This window comes from Halyomorpha halys, unplaced genomic scaffold (assembly GCF_000696795.3).
Source record: "Halyomorpha halys isolate HHAL.00 unplaced genomic scaffold, Hhal_1.1 Scaffold1732.1, whole genome shotgun sequence".
In the NCBI taxonomy this organism is placed as follows: Eukaryota; Metazoa; Arthropoda; class Insecta; order Hemiptera; family Pentatomidae; genus Halyomorpha; species Halyomorpha halys.
Genome location: NW_027115640.1, coordinates 107,326 through 113,792, shown reverse-complemented (window position 1 = coordinate 113,792; position 6,467 = coordinate 107,326).

The following is a 6,467-nucleotide window of genomic DNA, read 5'->3' as shown; positions in this document are numbered from 1 at the left end:
AAACTAATTTTCTCCTGTATGATTTGGTAACCATCGCTTCTTTCCAAATCAGGGCTATATATAACATAATGGAGAGAACAACAATAGCAAGGAGCCTTTGGCTACTTTCTCTGGGACCTCCAATGTTTGGCATAAGGCGTGACAAAAAGGATGCTACTTTAGCAGATTTGGCGCTGTTATACTCCATGTGAACATTAAAGCGGAGACGTGCATCGATCATGACTCCTAGGTATTTTAAAAAAGACTGGGAATGAATTTCATGCCTACCAACCATGACAGTGATGGACTCAGTCTGATTTCTGCTAGTTACTAGGAGAACCTCGGTCTTGTGATCTGCAAGTTGTAGCCCTACCGAAGACAGCCAACCTCGGACCATAGCAACAGCTTGGTTTGCGGTGAGGGTAACTTCTTCCAAGTACTTCGCCGCCACTACAATTGCAACGTCATCTGCGAATTCCACAACTGTGGCTCCCTCCGGCATTGTCAATTTAAATATTGCGTTGTACATGACGTTCCACACAGCCCTAATACGGAGCCCTGTGGGACACCACCAGTCACCTTATATCTCCTTTGGCCAATGTCTGAAAAATAAAACAGGACTCTATCTTTCAAGTAGTCTGTGAGAACTCTCATAAGATAGGCTGACACCACCATAGTCTGTAGGGCATCTATTATATAGGTCCATCTTGCAGTATTAAAAGCATTCTTAACGCCTAGAGTGATCATAGCTGCATAACAATTAGCACCTCTCCTCCACCTTCTTCCTGCAATTGCTGAGCGGGCCATCTCAACTACCAATCCAACAGCGTCTATCGTGGATCGCTCTTTATGAAATCTGTATTGAGCCCGCTAGAGACCATTAACTCCCTCCGTGAACACTTGTAGACTGAGGGAAAGGATTTTCTCGAATGCCTTACGCATAGTATCCAATAAACAAATTGAACAATAGGTTGACGGGTCTTCCAGTCTTCCCTTACTCTTTGGAGTAAGTACGAGACACTGTCTCTTCCAAGGTTTCGGAATTCAGCCTTCACGAATACAAGAACTGAAGAGATCGATGAAAACTAGCCCCTAATACAATGCGATCCAACAAATTGGCAAATTCTTCAATTGTGACGCTGGGATAGGCGTAGCGGCTAAAGATCTTGTTGTTGATCTTTCCCCATACAAAGCCAGCGTGTGATGTAGTATTCACTTTCTGAATAGCTTGGGAAATACAGTCCCAAATAGCAGCTTTACCACTGACATTGGATACCCACGAGTTGCCATCCAGATTTTTATATTGTTCGCAAAGAATAGCGACGTAGATGAGCTGTTCCTGTACTGCTTGGTAAAGGAGATGATGTACAGCTTCATAATGGTTCAAATTCAGATGGAGTATTCTCATCTGTGATGTTGTTAGATTTGCATCATTGTTCTCAATGCTGAAAGAAAAGCTGGACACTTACTACTTCCTCTGGGGTGGTCAGCATCCCCATTTCCCGCACATAGTGGGTATTGCGGTTTCTGGTCACAGTCAGTAGCTTTGTGACCCGCTTAACCACAGTTTTGACATAGGGAGGTCCTATCCTTTCCAACACAATTCCGAGCTATGTGTCCTTATTCCCAGCAACGGAAAGACTTTGGATCTCTTGGAAGTTTTTCGTGTATACAGCTAACAAGAAGGCCTACTCAAACCCTTCCTTGAGCTATAACCTTCCTAGCCTGGAGAACCGGAAGTGAAATGACCGCTGTTTGTGTACCTCCATATGCTTGACGGATAGACTTCACTGCTGTGGTGGGCACTGAATCTTCACCTGGGAGAGGTTTAAGGCCTCCGCAACCTCCTCTTTTGTGGCGAGAGCATCCAAATCTCGCAGCTCAAAAAGGGATTCCTCCGTCCACGTTCGGACTTCCTTCACCAAGCACTCTCTCCATTGATTTTTTTAGTGCAGCAAGAGATTGCTCTTTCTTCCGGTCCAATTGGAGTAGCAGATCACCTTTATTAATTTTCCAGACCTTGGTGATTGAAGAGGCCATCTCCACCATCGCCGGATCTTCTCTTACCTTTTGCAGAACATCTGCATAGAACTGGCTATCTGATATTTTTACAATTACGGCATCGGGCCTCGGACACATGTGTGTGTGCATGTGCGTGTGTGTGTATATATATATTTATATATAGTAATACCTGCTGAATTTATATATATTGTGTGGTACTCCTGTAACCCGGGTGTTAAAGTGAGATCCATGGCTACTCATTTGTCTTGTTACATACAAACAAAACCCAATTGGGAACAATATAGTTTTAAGACCTATAAAATTGTAGGTATTCAACTTTTTTTTTAATTTCTTTTTTTCCTGTTTCCAGATTTTCAGATATAGTTCTCAGAGGTGGTTTCAAATAATTTTCTTTAAAATTATTCTTCTCTTTACCACTATTACTATAATATTCTTCATTATCAATAGACACCAATAATTAAAAAATTGGATGGCCAAAGTCATCTCTATCATAGGCATAATTTACCCCTTTTTTCCTTTGTTTTTATGTTCTGATTCACAGATGTCACTAATATGACATATTGAACGAACTTGGATTGAAGAGGAAAAAAAAAATATTTGACTTTTTCTAGGGTATATTTTTAAAGAAAATATTTGGAAACATTCATAAACTTAAATTACTAACCCAAATGTAATACTTGAATGAATTGATATCAATCAAAATGATAGAGGAAAAATTTTATGGACCAAATTGCACCCACAATATATTATTATAAATCTTTATAACAAATAAACTATTATATAACAGTTTGTATGTATATATATAGTATATATATATATATTTATTTTAACGTGTGTGTGTATTTTCCATATTTGTAACATTTTGACTCTATATCATTGGCACTTCTTAAACGTAATCCTCCTTACTCCAGTTCAACTACTAAAATGTAGAGTTTCATGCATACAACAAATGGATATACATGTTATAAATTATTATAACTTTGTTTTGTTTGTTTTCTTCCCTTTTTTTCAGCTGTTATTTAGTTATTAATTTTTTAGGGCTATATCTAAATTGATATCATACACAAATTCCTTTTTGAATCTATACCTCAGCTAAAATTATACAATTTAATTTTTCATTTTTTATAAATGACCAGCTGAATAATACGTAAAAATAAGAGAAACAAAATTTTTTTAAAAATAATTTACAAGCTAGCACTTCCATATATTGTATGCATGATACTGTGTATATATATATATATAGTTAGATAGTTTTATAAAATTTTTAATATATATTAATTCATTGCCTTGCAGATTGAATTATAGGACAATTCAAATATAGCTGTTTTGTGATCACTTAAATTGAAATGACTATAAATTAGAATTGCTTATCAATTTTACTAATTGAATTGAGTTGTTTACAAAAAGTAATTTCAAGTGGTCCCATTATTTAAATAAAGGGTGTAAATGAAATAGGAATAACATTTCCTTGGATGGTATAAGGAACAACAATAAAAAACCCAAAACAGTACAAACTGAAAATGTGTATAAAATACCCAAACCCTGCAAAATTGAGCAGTACAAACTCAAAATGTGTGTAAAACACCTAAACCCTGCAATAATCATTAACTTTATAATTTAATTTATGGTATTAATACATTGAAAGCTTACTTAAACTGGTTTGAATTAAATTAAACTAGCTAAATAGTCTCTAAATTTATTCAACATACATAAAAGATTAACTGGAAGATTATTGATTGACCGTGTGTATATAGATGAATGGAATATGGAATGAAATAAAATGAAAAAATAACTTTATTCTGGGACATATAGTGAGATTTTTATCTGGCGAGCGTTTACAAATTTTCAGATAGTAGAAAGAAATTACATTGGTATATTGGCTTTACTACTGTTTATATTGTTAATCAATACCAGCCTATTTATTTGATTACAAAGATGTGGAGGTTAGGTTATTCAATAAATGAAGGAATAGGTGTTGTTTAAAGGAGAGAATGGATGAGGACTGGCGAATGGAGATGGGAAGAGAATTCCAGAGAGAGGTTGCACGTATGATGAAGGATTTACCAAAGAAGGAGGTTCTATAGGAGGGCATATATAAATCATTCGGATGGGATCTAGTGTTTAATGAGTGGATGATTGAACGAAGAGTGAGGAGATCTAGGATATAGGTAGGTTTTTTGAGGTTAAGAACTTGGAATAGAAAAACACCAAGGAGGTATTGCCTTCGGGAGGTTGGATAGAGCCACTTCAACTCGGAATACCAGCAGGAGACTTGTGAGCACCTAGGGAACCCAAAGATAAATCTTACAAAACAATTCATGAGTCTCTTCAGTCTCAACTCTAGTCCTGCAGATAGCCCTCCATATACCAAGGATCCGTAGTCGAAATGGGGGAAGACAAGAGAGGATACTAGGAGCAGACAAGTGTTCTGAGGAATGGAATTACGGAATTTTAGGAATTGTTTGAGTACAGTTATGGATTTGTGTGTGATTTGGGAAATATGGTTATTCCAGGAGAGGTGTTGAGGGTGTCAAAGGTGACACCAAGGTTTTTTATTGTAGGATAGAAGTGAATCGGTTGGTTGTTAAGGAATAGTAGAGGACAGTAAGAGAGGGTATGAAGGAGGCGCTTGGAATCGATAAGAATGGCCTTCATTTTTTTGGCATTCAGCTTCAAATCATTGTTAGACGCCCATGCGTTAATGTCGTTAATGTGCTGTCAATATCTTCCTGTATCTTTTGGATGGCCTCAAGCATTTCGGAGGGATGAAAGGACAGATAGATTTGTAGATCGTCTGCTTATAGGTGGTACTGTGCTTGGTGAATGGAATCAGGAAGATCATTGATATAAATGGAGAAAAGGGTTGGTGAAAGTGAGGAGCCCTGAGGAACACCTTGTGACAAAAGCAGGGGAGAGGAAAGAGGTTTGTTCGGAATGACGACTGTTTGGGAACGATAGGACAGGAAGGAGAGGAACCCCTTTAGGACACTATTTGACATGGAAAGGTTTTGAAGCTTATTAAGGAGGATCTTATGGCTAACTGTGTCAAAAGCCTTAGAAAAATCAAAAAGAACTAAAATTGTTATTTGATGGTTGTCTATTGCAGATTGGAGGTCTTGGGAAATTTTCAATAAAGCGGATTGTGTGGAATGTTGGGAGCGAAAACCAGACTGGAAAGGATTAAGGAGAGCTTTTTGCTCGAGAAAATTATTAAGTTGGGAGTGGACTAATCTTTCTAGTGGCTTGACCAAATTGGATAGAATGGATATTGGCCTAAAGTCGGAAACTGAAGAAGGAGAAGGAACTTTGTTCAATGGTCGGACAAGGACTTTCTTCCAGGCTTTGGGAAAAACGGAATTTTGAAGGGAGAAGTATAAATGTGCAGGAAGGCAGGAAGAATGGCAGGGAGACAAAGTTTGATGATCTTTACAGGAACATAGTCTGGGCCGTAATCGTTAGTTTTGGACTTGAGGACTGCTGAGATTAAATCATCTGGAGAAACATTTAGGAAATAAAAGTTATTGGGATCAAATGGGATTTCATGGATGTGAAGAGATGAAAATTCACATGGGATTGTTGAAGGAGGAGGAGCAACAAAGAAAGTATTAAGCTCGTCTGGATCAACTGGGTAGTATGGACAGGATTTAGGAATAATAACGGAGAGGTTCTTAACGATTTTCCATTTAGATTTAGGATCAGGTGCTTGGGATAGGATGTTGTGAAAGTACTGCTCCTTGGCGCGGCGTAAGGATGTTTGGGTAAGGTTTCGGAGAGACTTAAAGGTGGAATAGTGCTCTGAACTTCGGGTGCGTCTGAAGTGTACTATTTCATTTATTTATTTATTTTTTATTATTTATTCATTTATTTTCAATTACACATTACACATATTTTACTTTTCATTGTATACCCCTGGTATTTTCTACTTATTATGTTATTTCTTTTTTTTAGTAACTATGTCAAGTGTTTGTATCTTTTTTAGCCCTGACGAAGCCCTACAACGTGGGGCGAAACATTGGCTCAATAAAAATAGTATAATCATTTACTATTTGAGTTTTTTTGACCGCACCCGGACCAATTCCATTCATCTAAAAGATTAAACTACTCTGATTAAAACATAAAATTTTGTCCATAATTTAAGAGTCTTGAGAAAGCAGGAAGCTAATTATATTAAATGATTTTGTATTCCAATTGTGAAGGCCGTAATTGAATTTTAAATTTTAGAAAAAATATGCAAGGCACTATGTAGAAAGGATTATTTAAAAATATCAAACTCAGCAAAATAATTTTTTTAATTTCCCCTAAACTTTCACATAGCAAGTACTTCCACTTAATTTTTCAATTATGTATTTATATAGAAATATACTATTAACCAAAAAACAAACAAGTTAATCTAGAAAAACTTTAAAAATTTATAGGTATACTCATATTGATCAGACCAATTGATTTTCTGTTTAGTTTTTGTCTAA